This window comes from Macaca thibetana, chromosome 12 (assembly GCF_024542745.1).
Source record: "Macaca thibetana thibetana isolate TM-01 chromosome 12, ASM2454274v1, whole genome shotgun sequence".
NCBI classification, from domain to species: Eukaryota; Metazoa; Chordata; class Mammalia; order Primates; family Cercopithecidae; genus Macaca; species Macaca thibetana.
In genome coordinates, this window is record NC_065589.1 from 121956324 (window position 1) to 121970604 (window position 14281).

The following is a 14281-nucleotide window of genomic DNA, read 5'->3' on the forward strand; positions in this document are numbered from 1 at the left end:
ACTGAAAAAGAGCCCACATAGCCAAAGCAAGACTAAGCAAAAAGAACAAATCTGGAGGCATCACATTACCTGATTTCAAACTATACTATAAGGCCATAGTCAACAAAACAGCATGGTACTGGCAGAAAAACAAGCACATAGACCAATGGAACAAAATAGAGAACCATAAATAAACCTTAATACTTACAGCCAACTGATCTTTGACAAAGCAAACAAAAACATAAAGTGGAGAAATGTCACTTTATTTAATAAATGGTGCTGGATAATTGGCAAACTGCCTGTAGGAGAATGAAACTAGATCCTCATCTCTTAACTGTCTACAAAAATCAACTCAATATGAATCAAGGACTTAAATCTAAGGCCTGAAATTATGAAAATTCTAGAAGATAGCATTAGAAAAACCCTTCTAGACATTGGCTTGGTCAAAGATTTCATTACTAAGAACCCAAAAGTAAATGTAATTAAAACAAAGATAAATAGCTGGGACTTAATTAAACTAAATAGCTTTTGCACAGCAAAAGGAATTCAGCAGAGTAAACAGACAACCCACAAAGTGGGAGAAAATCTTCACAATCTATACAATCTTTGTCCCATCTGAAAACTATAAAAATTCTAGAAGATAACATTGGAAAAACCCTTCTAGACATTGGCTTGCAAGAACCCAAAAGCAAATGTAATAAAAACAAAGATAAGTAGCTGGGACTTAATTAAACTAAAGAGCTTTTGCACAGCAAAAGGAACAGTCAGCAGAATAAACAGATAACCCACAAAGTGGGAGAAAATCTTCACAATCTTCACAATTTTTGTCACATCTGACAAAGGACTAATATCCAGAATCTACAAAGAACTCAAACAAATTAGCAAGAAAAAAACAAGCAATTCATCAAAAAGTGTGCTAAGGACATGAATAGACAATTCTCAAAACAAGATATACAAATGGCTAACAAACATATGAAACACTGCTCAACATCACTAATGATCAGGAAAATGCAAATCAAAACCACAATGCGATACCATCTTACTCCTGCAAGAATGGTCATAATCAAAAAATCAAAAATAGTAGGTGTTGGCATGGATGTGATGAGCAGGGGACACTTCTGCACTGCTGGTGGCAATGTAAACCAGTACAACCACTATGGAAAACAGTGTGAAGATTCCTTAAAGAACTAAAAGTAGATCTACCATTTGATCCAGCAATCGTGCTACTAGGTATCGCCCCAGAGGAAAAGAAGTTATTATACAAAAAAGATACTTGCACACACATGTTTATAGCAGCACAATTTGCAATTGCAAAAACATGGAACCAACTCAAATGTCAAATGCCCGTCAATCAATTAGTGGATAAGAAACCATTATATATATATATATCATATGTATGTGTCATATATCATATATATATGATGGAATACTACTCAACCATAAAAAGGAATGAATTAATGCCATTCACAGTGACCTGGATCAGATTGGAAACTATTATTCTAAGTGAAGTAACTCAGGAATGAAAAAGCAAACATCATACGTTTCTACTTGTATGTGGTTGCTAAGCTATGAGGATGCAAAGGCATAGGAAAGACACAGTGGACTTTGGGGGCTCAAGGGAAAGGGGTGAGAAGGGAGTGAGAGATAAAAGACCACAAATTGGGTGCAGGGTTTACTGCTCAGGTGGTGGGTGCAGCAAAATCTCACAAATCACCACCAAAGAACTTACGTAACCAAACACCACCTGTTCCCCAATAGCCTATGGAAGTAAGAAAAACAAATAAATAAATAAATAAAGCTAAACAATCATACTTTTAATAATAAGCTAAAAGTTGCTACAATTTTTTATAAAAAAATACGTAACAATGAAAAAATAGGTAAAGAAAAGGAACACATGAAAATACAAATGACTTTCATATGTATGGAAAGATGCTCAGCCTCACTAATGAAAAAAGAAATGTTAACCCACACTAAAATATTTTTAACTTATATTGTAAAGACCAACAGTTATAATATACCATGGTGACATGGAAGAAAATGGAAATATTTTATACACTGTTGATGGCACTATAATTAATAATATATAAAATAAAGGGCGATGTTATTCAAAACTGGAAACAAATGCTCTTCAACCCAATAATTCTTTTTCCAGCAATTTGTCCTATAATTATTAGCAAATGTTTGCAAAGGAATATATGCTAGGTATAATACCAGATTTGAAATTACCCACAAATTTATCAAAAAAGGGTTTGATTAAAAATTGTAGTCAGCCCTGCATGGGAACAGCTTTGCCACAGTGCTCCTTGCAGGTACCCAGAGTCCACTCAGCCACAGGCTTGCACCACAGCTGATCTGAGTCTTGCCAGGATACCTCAAAGTGCAAGAAGGTGAGGGCCAGCAAATGGCTGCTCCAAAAACTCATATCACTTGCCTCCCCACCCCTGTGGGAGGCCACCATGTTTCTCATCACCTCTCAGATTGTGATAAAGGGTGGGGTTCTCTGCCCTCTCCTCTCAGAATAGAGCTGCATAACACAAAATCGTTTAGCTCAATCAAGAATTGGGTTCTTGGCTGGGTGCGGGTGGCTTATGCTTGTAATCCCAGCACTTTGGGAGGCTGAGGCAGGTGTATCACCTGAGGTCAGGAGTTCGAGACCAGCCTGGCCAACAACATGATGAAACCCCATCTCTACTGAAAACACAAAAATTACCTGGGCATGGTGGCACACACCTGTAATTTCAGCTACTCGGGAAGCTGAGGGCTGAGGCAGGAAAATCTCTTGAACCTGGGAGTCGGAGGTTGCAGTGACCTGAGATCACACCACTACACTCCAGCCTGGGCAACAACAGTGAAATTCCTCTGTCAAAAAAACAAACAAACAAACAAAAACCAACAAACCTGTGTTCTTAGCAATGGGAATCCCACAGCCCATGTTGTGGTCATCTAACCCATTTTGTTTAGATGTCATCCTTCTTGGTATCTACAGCAACGGTGCATGACTATTCTTTGCTTAGCTGTTTGTGCAAATAAAAAACTGTCTGAATCTAAATGACTCTTTTATCTTTACCAGTCTATTGGACAGGTTTTGGTCTTAGGTTCACCTTATGTATTGGTGCCTGACAAACCTCTACGAAAGAGTAATGTACTCATTAAAAAGAATGAGGCAATCCTATATGTTCTGATACAGAATCATCTCCAATATAAATTGTTAAAAGAAAAAATATCAATGTGCAATGCAGTGTAAACAGCTTTTTTTGTGTTTAAAAAACGGAAAAGAACATATAAACATGAAAGCACATATAGGCATAGAAATTTCTGAAACGATACTAAAGCAAGAGGTAAGTTAGAATCTCAGAGAGTAGGACAAAAAAGGAAGAAAGCCTTACTTTTTACTGCATACCCTCTTTAAACTTTCTGAATGTTTTACTCCATCTAGAAAAGTACTTTAAGGAGAAACTGAGGCAATAGAAAGAATACATCATTTAAAAGACAGTTCATATATTTGTTTTAAAGTTGCATGCACTGATTTATTTTTGTTCATAGCTTTCTTTAAAAACACGTATTACTTTATAATACATAATTAAATAAATTTATTTTTTAAATTATCTATCTCATCATCTCTAGCCCAGCCATAGAATTTAAGCTCATCATAAAGAATGAGATTTTCTTCTTTACTTTCATTTACTTCTATAGCAGTATGCCTGACACATAAAATACACTCTGTAAAAAGTTGTTGAGTAATTGGATGAATTTTATTCCTGTAAATTATAAATGATATTAATCTGCATTCTACATTCTTCCCTTAATAAGTTCCTAATAGGTTCTCCATGCTCAGAGGCCACCCCTTGTTGTCTTCCTTACTTATGCTTAGCATTGCCTAATGGACATCTCTCTAATAACTCCGACTCGAATTGAAAACTTGCCAGATATAATAAAACTATTTATTTGGTGATCCTATGATAGAATAATGATAGATCCTTTGTTTCCTTTGGAAAGGCAGCTGCAGGGTTAAAAGTGAAGGCCTACATCGAGGAAAATAAACTGAAAAAAAAAAGAAAAAGGAAGCAAGTAGATACAAAGGAAAAATAAGAAAAAAATAAAATAAAGAGTTATTATTATGTACGGCATTTTAAAATTGTGTTTAACCACCCAAAGCAGCCCTGTGAGAAAGGCTATTATCTCCTATATCACAAATATAAAAACAGGATACAGAGAAGTTGAAGAAGTCTTCAATCCCTATTCCTCAATAGCCACCAAGGAAAACAAACAGGATTTGAGCCCAGGTCTGTGTGACCGTTTGAGCAGAAGTTTATCTGGGGAGCAGGTTTTCCCTCTGAGTAGAGAGAATCAATGTCTGGAGATACAAACACAGACTCTGGGGCTTGCCCTGGGCTCTGCCTGTGTATAAGACATGAAATCACATTACTTAGTGCCATTTTCCTTCTAGTTTTAAATGTAAGATTATTGTGATTTGTGGACTTGCTAATCTTACATTTCATCAAGTTTCGTATGAGTGAAATAAGATAAAGACTTCTCTTAAATGTGTTAAAAGTAGATTAATTGTTTTGCATATGATGAAGGGAATATCTTAATACCAGTATTATACAAAAATGCATTGTTTTCATTAACATGAACTAAAAGAGCAAATGGTAACATATCTTGTTTTCTATTAGTTGCTATTAGCGGGATGCTAGTAGCTTTTCATTAGCATGCTACTTCTAGTGGAAGTAGCTAGTAAGATATTTGGAGACTGGCTAAATGTGGGCTAAATTACTGTAATCCTCAATAAACTCATATAAAGTTAGCCAAGCCCCTCTAGGGTGTTTGTAAGCCTGAGGCAAGAGTACAAACAGAGAACCACGTATGAATCTAAAGAGTTACAAATCAAGCTAAAAAACTAGTGAATCAAATATGCTCTACTCCCCTCCCTTGACAGATAGACATCCCTTCACGTCCACATCCCGCAGGTCAAAGTTCTGCCCATACTGCAGACAGCTGCCTGCTGGCCACCCCTCAGGAAGGCAGATGAGGGAAGAGAACAGTGAAGACCTTCGAGGGACTATCAGAGCTGTTGAGGCAGGAAACTGGGTGTTGTGTGGGGAGATGGTGTTCTGGAAGGTGGTGGCAACTTCCTGTAGTCATCTCCCCTGGGCTCATAAGGCCCTGCCCTTGTGACACAGGATATGACCGAGGACGACCACAGTGGGACCCTCTAGGAACCCAGTTCAGGGCAGGAAGCCCCACTGGCATGGGTATAAGGGGGATGTGAAAGGAGGATTTCCATTGAACTCTTTGCTTGAATACTAAAATGTACATAATTTACCTCATTGACCAAAGAATCTAATGTAAAAATATAGTAAATTCATTCAGACAAAAATTATAAAATGTATGTTAAGCATAGGGCTGTGTCAGCAGCTGATGTCTGTCAGTCTGTGAAAAATACCTATTTAGAGAAAGGAACCAGAGGTCTGGCAATTGATCAGATTTAAACCAGGAGCAATAAGGACAACCAAAACAATAAGAAAAATGGTCTGAATACACCGCTGGTGCAAAACCAGAAGGTCGTTTGAGAAGATAGGGCTGCCCTATCAGACAGAAAATACCAGGAGCTGATTTATGCCGTTAAGAAAACATGGGTGGTGTCTGCTGCTATCACTGTGCCCCAGTTCTGCTTTTCACCTCCTCCAGGGCTGCAAAACGCTCACCAAACAGCATGGACCAGTTTGCTGAATTTGGCTGAGGCAAGGGGGCAAATTGTGCCAGGTTTCCGAGAACGGAGAGAGCTGTGAGGATATGGAACATTTAGTTTTAACAATGGCAATGTTTCAGGCAAATCAGGAGAATTTGGTCACCCTAGCCTGGGATTTTTCATTAAGAAGGCTACTCAGTGGAACCAGGCGTAGAAGAATCTAGGGGGAGACTGTGTGCGTGGCACTTATAGTTGGGGCTCTAGATTGAAGGTTGTGGAATTCCAGCTCTTCACCTTGTGGCTGCGAGGTCTCATTCAAGCTGCTGAACCTCTGTATGCCGTCATTTTTTTCACCTGTAAAATGGAGCAAGTCAGAGTAGCCAACTCAAAGTTGAGAGAAAAAATGAAAGTCAGCTCTAAGCATGGTGCCTGATATATAAACATGATCAATAAGTCTTACTATTGCTATTACTAAAACAATACTTTGAGAGAGTGCTGAGGGTTGAACAAGAGAGACCAAATCCTGGTGAAATTTAAGGGCAATTATTGGGGTTGGGTCACAAGTCATAGGCAGAATGTAGTAAGAGGGATGTGAGCCTGGAGCACTGGGGCAGGATGCCAGGGCATGGATGAAGTGAGGGAGCATAGGCACTTTCTAAATGAGGAGCACTATCAAGAACAGTGCTTTCTCTTATTCAGTGCTGGGCTGTGTCTGGGTAAGAAATCGCCCACTCTCTATCACTGGCAAAAAATAAATAGGATAAATTTTTTTTTGCAGAAAAGAGGGAGACACTGGAAACTTGTGAAATGATAGATGATAAAACCAATAAGGAAGAGGTAATTGTTGGTAAAAATGTAAGCAATTGCCTCCACTCATTATTTGGCTCCAAAGTAGAAGCAAAACTAAGACAAGATGTGTACTACTAGCATATTAAAGTTACAGACATCAGAAGTTCCAAAGATGGGACAGGCTGAGTCATTCATCCAATCAAACAGTAAAACAGAAGCTATGAAATGATGACCCTGGGCAAGATTTGGAAAACCATTGTCCAATTTTGCCTATATGCTGTTTTACTTTCTTTTTTAAATACCCAACATTCAGGCTAATTTTAAAAATCAAGAGATTTAACCAGAAAATTGGAATTTCTGTCCTCATTTGTAATGGCAGAAATTAATCAGCCCTTGACTAGTATCCCAAAGGTTGATGATGGTGGGCTTCTTCTGAAGGGCCATGAGCTTTGCATGTACCTCAGCAAACGCCCAGCCGGTGTAAGTCTTAAAAGCTGTAAAAGAAGACAGCAGTTTGCATCCTTTTTTATACCTGTTTCTTTAAGAAGTGGACTGTCAGAACAAAAGTGAGACAAATATTTACAACTGAGAAATTTCAAAAGTATCAGATATTCAAGTCAGATACAAACTGGGGTCTTTAGAACAGGAAGGCTCCAAATTTAAACAGGGCCAGAGAAAAAGCCAACAAGGGAGGAATGAATTCATTGCCATGGAAGTAACATCAAAGATTGAAAAAGAGACAAGCAAATACCAGACCCCCTCTGCCCCGAAAAAAAAAAAAAAAAAAAAGCAAACAAATAAAAAACAACCAACCAAACAAAAATATAATAAGATCAAAGAAAAAGAGAGTGGCAGATTCTGGGACCTCATGCGTTTAACATCAATGCAGGCTTTCTCCTGGGATTTATCCTGTTGGAGCTCACCTGTGACAATAGCAAATCCAGCAAGTTACCAGATGGACCATGTTGTCTAAGACACTGAGACTGTGAGTGAAACTTTGCAATCTAATACCTGGCAATGTTGACCACCAAGATCAATGAAAGGCCCACCATTCAATGACCACTAAGATCAATGAAAGGCACCTATTCAATATGCCAAGACCAAGCAAGAAAGAAAAGTAAGAAAAGAAAGAGACCAAATTGCCAAAAAGGACAATAAGGCAAAAGCCGATTTAGAAGCAAATTGCCAGTGTTCTTTTTAAAATCCAATTTAACAAATATCTGTTGCATCTATTAATGGTTTAATCATATCTCTTGGAATTACATATTCAAAAATGAATCAGATATTATCTGTGTCTTTGAGAAAATTTTAGGGAGGTATCCCAAAACATTCAACAAATATTTCTTTCAGCATCTACTGTGTATCAAGTTTCCCTTCAAGTAGGTGAAATGTCTCAATGTAAAAGAGAAGATTCCTACCCTCAGAGTGCTTGCATTCTAGCAGGAGAGGCAAACTATAAAGAATAAACACAAGTAAATGAATTATATAGTAAGTAAGAAGATAATAAATGCTATGAGAAGAACAAAAATAGATGAAAGTAATGGATCTAGGAGTTCTTGGAGGAAACGAGATTGCAATTTTAGATATGTCAGTCAAGGTAGGCATCATTGAGATGGTGCCATTTGAGAAGAGACAAAAAAAGTCAGTTTTCCAGGATGCTGTCTGAGAGTGCTTGCTCAGGGTATTGATTCCTTTTACCTACCACAACTAGGCTCCATTTTTCATGCTTCCACCACCTCTCATGTGAGGCCAAACTATACCTCTTTGATCTAATCTTTGCCCTTTTCGTTTAATTATTTATTTATTTTTCCATTTTTACTTCAAGAAAATAATTTTCTGTAAAGGTGATTATGATTTTTCTCTGAAAATCCTTCAGCAGAATAGAGTAACTATTCTCTGAAAATCCTTCAGAAAATGGAATAATTATCTATTCTTTTCAGCCTACCATTCAAATATCCTATTCCATGGTACCAACTGATCTTGCTTACTTTATTTGTGACTTAAAATTTGATGGTTTCCTGTAGTTTTTGGTCACTAGTATGCTTACATTGTTTCTATTATACTTTGCCTTCCATCCGTCTGTTGGAGGATGAATTTGTCTTTAGCGACTGGCCCTACATTTTTAGATAGAGGCAGTGTGTGATTTATCCTTAATTCTACCACAGGGCCTTGAATCATGCTTCACAAAAAGTAAGGGATCAGCAACTACTAAGTGAATCGAATTTGTGTCAAACAATTAGAATTAACTTTTTCAAGTGTTTCTAAGAGTTGGTAACAGAATAATAAGAATAAAAGGGTTTTTGACCAGTATTCACTGAAAATTACTGGTCAGATAAGACAGATTTTGTTCAGAAAGTCTATGACAACTGTAAGTTGCCAATGAATGGATGAGCACATTATCTAATGGAAGCAGGATGTCCAGCTCAGTCTTCCGTATATTGAAGGCCCTGGGCCATGTCATACAGATTATGTACTCAGAAATACAATCTCCATTCAGTATCATCCACAGCTGCCAAATAATGAAATATTCTAGAATCTGAATAGAAAGGCATAATCAGATCTTTGGCATCCTCGGAAATGAAATCTATGAAAGAAAATTAAAAATGATTAAAAGCGGGTTTGAAATGCAGACAAAGGTGCACCAATTAAATATATACAGAAAGAAAGCAGAAGGGGAAAACTAGTACCTTTGAAAGTAAATATTAAGATCAAAAGAGGCTGTTGTAAAATAATCATTATGGTCTCTAATTAAAACGCTTGTGCTAACCCTATGTGTATTGCACATAAAATATCAATAAATGCAAAAGTAAAAGACTTCCGATTGTTACTATGTGGATATTGGTTAATAGTGCCCTGATGTGAGTACCTGTGTTGCAGTTCCAACTTGCAGAGGCCCTAGAGCCAGGCTGAGAAAGATGGTTGTTGGTTTAACCAGTTATGCTGCCAGATGAATGAACTAATGGACAGAGTTCAACAGGAAAAGCCAAGGTTGGGAACGTTGGAGGGAGCCAATGAGAAGCCAGCAAAACTAAGCTGGAGAATAGCTTGAGGATGATCCGTATTCAACTTTTGCAAAGAGTAGTTACAATAACTCGGCCAGCCCAAGTCTTCCATAGTGGTAATTCTTATATGGAGGGCTTGACGGAGAGAAACAGCTTAGAGGAAGATTTTAATTTTTATTTCAAAGTTTTGGTAAATCAGACAAAAATATGAAAACAGATGATCTGAGGGATATATTTATTAATGTAGAATTAAGAAGTGTGTAGCCTATGTGTTTATAAAATATTCAGAAAAGAAAAACATCATTATATGAAGCAAATGTCTCCAGTCTAATTTACTCTGATAATGGACTAAACCTATAATTCAATAGTAGAATTATAACTTCCAATTCTCAGCTACTTAAAACATCTAAAAATCTAAATTGGGTTGAAAATTCACACTCATATTCAAATGCACATAAAAACGGTTTTGCTTCTTTTCCCTAACTGGATTCAATATGCTCATCAGCCTCTGTTGCTTCTAATGATAGAAAAATCTAACCTTGGTGATGAATAATAATTAGTTAATGATTATTTAAAACGTAGTGCATTATTGGGTATATACTGGGTTATGTGGTGATGTTCTCTCTGTACTTTTTTCGTCTTCCCTCAGCAGATCACTAACGGGGTGGTTTGTTTATTGTGCTGCATCAAGGGAGTCATGCCGTTCACGAGTCCCACGTGTTTGGAGGCAAAAGAGTTGCATGACAGCTTTTGTTGCTGTTGTCAGTAGGACTTGCCTTGGTGTACTAATCAGGGTTCTCTAGAGGGACAGAACTAATAGTATACATGTACAAATTAAAGGGAGTTTATTGAGGAGAACTGACTCACACAATCACAAGGTGAAGCCCCATGGTAGGTTGTCTGCCAGTTGAAGAACAAGAAAGGTGGTAGTGGCTCAGTCCAAGTCTTAAAACCTCAAAATAGGGCAGCCAACAGTGCAGTCTTCGGTCTGTGGCAGAAGGCCCAAGAGCCGCTGGCAAACCACTGGTGTAAGTCCAAGAGTCCAAAACCCAAAGAACTCAGAGTCTGATATTCAAGAGCATGAAGCGTCCAGCACAGGAGAAAGATGAAGGCCAGAAGACTCGGCAAGTCAGCTTCTTCCACCTTCTTCTGTCTGCTTTTTCTAGCAGCTCTGGCAGTTGACTAGATGGTACCCACCCACACTGTGGGTAGATCTTCCTGAGGGGGAGTACTCTCCCAGTCCACTGACTCAAGTGTTAATCTCTTCTGGCGACATCCGGAAACACCCAGATACACCCAGAATCCTTCTGTCAAGTTGGCACTTAATATTAGCCATCACACTTGGCCTAAGGGGGTGAGATGTAGTCACTAGGACTCTCCCAAACCTCCACATCCAGCTACCAGCCCTTAATACATGTACTGAGAGCTTCGGCCCATTTGTACCCTCAACCTGCTCTTCTGGTCCTGGAGACCCTCAGTAGCCTGCCTCGCACTGTGCTAGAGTGACCAGGTCACTGTGGAACCCCTCAAGCCTTTCTGCATTGCTTCTTCCTCAGCCTTTGCTAACCTGTCTTCTCCTCCCCGGCTGATTTTCTCTGGGATCATGCTGAACCTGAGACAGCTCTAACAGGCTTGCAGCCATCACTGCCATGGGTGCTTCTGGGAGGCAGTACCTTTCTGTGTTTTCCAAGATCTGTCTTGTTACCTGTATCCATATCCAGTTTCACATCCCTCAGGGAGAGCCAGAGAGCAGACCTCAAGCTACTGCCTAACTGTGCTCTTGTCTCAACCAACTTCCTCTGAAAATCTTCCACCCAGAATAGAGGAGAGATTGCTCCCTTCAGTGTAATAGGAAACAACAATTTTTTAATATATAGTACCCTCTATACTACGTGACTGGAAAAATCTCTCCACCCTGAATGTTTTAAATAGCATTGTGTTTTGCTATTTAAAAGACAGCAGCTTTCTTTCTGTTTTTTTCACTTACATTTTCCTGCAAACAATATTTTCTTAAACCATTACTGAGTGAAGTGGAACGTTAATTTTTTTGAAATTGAGGAAAATAGCCAACACAAAAATAAAAATATCATTAAATATTTAAAATAATAAAAATAAGTAAAGGTAACATCCAATTAAACATATATTTTTACAGTATAAATTTGATGTATGTGAAACATTTGCAAATCTAAAATGGATTTTTTTTTTCATTTTTTACTTTTATGTTAAGTTCAGGGGTACCTGTGCAGGATGTGCAGGTTTGTCATATAGGTAAACATGTGCCATAGTGATTAGCTGCACAGAACATCCCATTTCCTACGTATTAAGCTCAGCATCCATTAGCTATTCTTTCTGATGCTCTACCTCCTCCCAACCTTCCACAGGCCCCACTGTGAGTTGTTCACCTCTCTGTGTCCATGTCTTCTTAACATTCAGCTCCCATTTATAAGTGAGAACATGCAGTGTTTGGTTTTCTGTTCCTGCATTAGTTTGCTGAGGATAATGGCCTCCTGCTCCATCCATGTTCCTGCAAAGGACATGATTTCGTTTCTTTTTATGGCTGCATAGTATTCCATGGTGTATATGTACCACATTTTCTTTATCCAGTCTATCATTGATGGACATTTAGGTTGATTCCATGTGTTTGCTGTTGTGAATTGTGCTGCAATGAACATATAGGTGCATGCATCTTTAAAATAAAATGATTTATATTCCTTTGGAATATACGCAGTAATTAAATTGCTGATTCAAATGGTATTTCTGCCTCTTGGTCTTTGAGGAATCACCACACTGTCTTCCACAATGGTTGAACTAATTTACTCTCCCACCAACGTGTAAAAATATTTCTTTTTCTCCACAATCATGTCAGTATCTGTTGTTGACTTTCTAATGATAGCCATTCTGACTGGTGTGTGATGGTATCTCATTGTGGTTTGGATTTGGATTTCTCTAATGATCAGTGATATTGAACTTTTTTCATATGTTTGTTAGCTGCATGCATGTCTTCTTTTGAGAGCTGCCTGTTCTTGTCTTTTGCCCCACTTTTTATGGGGTTGTTTTTTTTATTGTGAATTTATTTAAGTTCCTTGTAGATGCTGGATATTAGGCCTTTGTCAGATAAATAGATTGCAAAATTTTTCTCCCATTCTGTAGGTTGTCTGTTTACTCTGATAATAGTTTCTTTTGCTGTGCAGACACTCTTTCGTTTAATTAGGTCCCATTTGCCAATTTTTGCTTTAGTTGTAATTGCTTTTGGCATCTTCATCATGAAGTCTTCACCTGTGCCTGTGTCCTGAATGGTATTACTTAGATTTTCTTCTGGAGATTTTAGAGTTTTGGGTTTTACATTTAAGTCTTTAATCCATCTTGAGTTGATTTTCTTATGTGGTCTAAGGAAGGGGTCCAATTTCAATTTTCTGCATATGGCTAGCCAGTTATCCCAGCACTATTTATTAAATGGGGAATCCTTTTCCCATTATTTATTTTTGTCAGTTTTGGCAAAGATCAGATGATTGTAGGTGTGTGGTCTTATTTCTGGGCTCTCTATTCTATGATTCCATTGGTCTGTGTGTCTGCTCTTATACCAGTACCATGCTGTTTTGGTTAGTGTAGCCTTGTACTATAGTGTAAAGTAGGGTAGCATGATGCCTCCAGCTTTGTTCTTTTTGCTTAGGATTGTCTTGGTTATTCAAGCTCACTTTTGGTTTCCTACAAATTTTAAAAGAGTTTCTTCTAATTTCATTAAGAATGTCAATGGTAGTTTAACGGGAATAGCATTGAATCTATAAATTGCTTTGGGCAGTATGGCCATTTTCACAATATTGATTCTCCCTATCCATGAGCATGGAATGTTTTTCCATTTGTGCTGTCTTCAATTTATTTGATCAGTGGTTTGTAGTTCTCCTTGAAGAGGTCCCTCACTTTCCTTTTTAGCTATATTTCTAGGTATTTTGTTCTTTGTGTAGCAATTATGAATGGGAGTTCGTTATGATTTAGCTCTTGGCTTGCCTGCTGTTGGTGTATAGGAATGCTAGTGATTCGTGGACACAATTTTGTATTATGAGACTTTGCTGAAGTTACTTATCAGCTAAGAACCTTTTGGGTTGAGACAATGGAGTTTTCTAGATATCTGATTATGTCATCTGCAAACAAAGATAATTTGACTTCCTTTCTTCCTACTTGAATAACTTTTATCTCTTTCTCTTGCCTAATGGCCTAGCCAGAACTTCCAATACTATGTTAAATAGGAGTGGTGAGAGAGGGCATCCATGTCTTGTGCCAGTTTTCAAGGGGAATGCTTCCGGTTTTTGCCCATTCAGTATGATATTGGCTGTGGGCTTTCCATATGTGGGTCTTCTTATTTTGAGGTATGTTCCTTCCATATCTAGTTTTTTGACAGTTTTTAACATGAAGGGATGTTGAATTTTATTAAAGGCCTTTACTGCATCTACTGAGATAATCATGTGGTTTTTGTCTTTAGTTCTGTTTATCCACTTTTATGGATTTGGACCCTTTCTTAATGTAAATGACTCAAATTTAAAATGTTTGAATATATCAATAAATCAACAAAGGGGATTTTGGAATACTTTTACAAAATATTTGTGGAATTTACAAGTTCACTGGTAATTTTAAATTTTCCAGAATGTTTTATGAGATTTCGGAGCCATTCACGTAATAAGTTATAAAACTCAGAGACAAATCTAGACTTGATCTAAATGCTTGACAAAAGAAAACTAGAGCTCAAACTAATTTACTACTGAAAATATGAGCACAAATGGAACACAAGAATGGTTCAATAAGAGATAATTTGTTAACTTGCAATGTA

The 14281-nt window shown here is 37.7% G+C and overlaps 1 protein-coding gene across 1 annotated transcript in view; it reads left to right on the forward strand.

Annotated features, from left to right (window-relative positions):
* Nucleotides 1-14281, forward strand: part of CNTNAP5 (contactin associated protein family member 5) — an 862050-nt gene that overhangs the window by 407862 nt on the left and 439907 nt on the right. The gene's annotated exons all lie outside the window — the stretch shown is intronic.